Consider the following 714-nt stretch of genomic DNA (forward strand, 5'->3'; position numbering starts at 1 on the left):
TGCGGTTGTTTGGACTGTGGCATGTATTGCGACAGCGCCCCATGGTTTGTGAGAAACGCTGGCTGGCGTTGCTGAGGCGATGTAGCTGTGATGGATTTTTGTTTTGTTTTGTTTTTTGTTATAGCTCGTATCGTGCCTGTACTATGCGAGAAGGAAAAGCGTGATGCAATACTTTTGCTATTGAAATCTGAAGTATGGAAGGATGATGTGCACATGCGTGGAGGTTCTATGATCCTTTCAGTGTCAAGTTTTCCTTCGCCCATGTAGGTAAACACGCCCGGTGCTACCTCATCTCGTACTTTGATCTGACAACATTCCTTTTGTAACTGAAATGTGGTAAGTGCCATTTAATTTCGGCCTTCCTTGTACAGAATCACCAACGTCGTTACACTATAGGGAACCACCAACGTCGTTACACTATAGGGAACCACCAACGTCGTTACACTATAGGGAACCACCAACGTCGTTACACTATAGGGAACCACCAACGTCGTTACACTTTAGGCTTATCTACTCGCATGTACCCCAACAGAATATATCTGCACTACATGTATATAAATACCAAACAACGCATATATTCACACATAATATCAACTCAAAACTGCATATATATATATATATGTATATATATATATATATATATATATATATATATATATATATATATACTACTACGTACGTCGTCTATCGTCTCGCTACCTAGTTAGTTAATTT

This window comes from Sphaeroforma arctica, assembly GCF_001186125.1.
Source record: "Sphaeroforma arctica JP610 unplaced genomic scaffold supercont1.782, whole genome shotgun sequence".
NCBI lineage: Eukaryota > Ichthyosporea > Ichthyophonida > Sphaeroforma > Sphaeroforma arctica.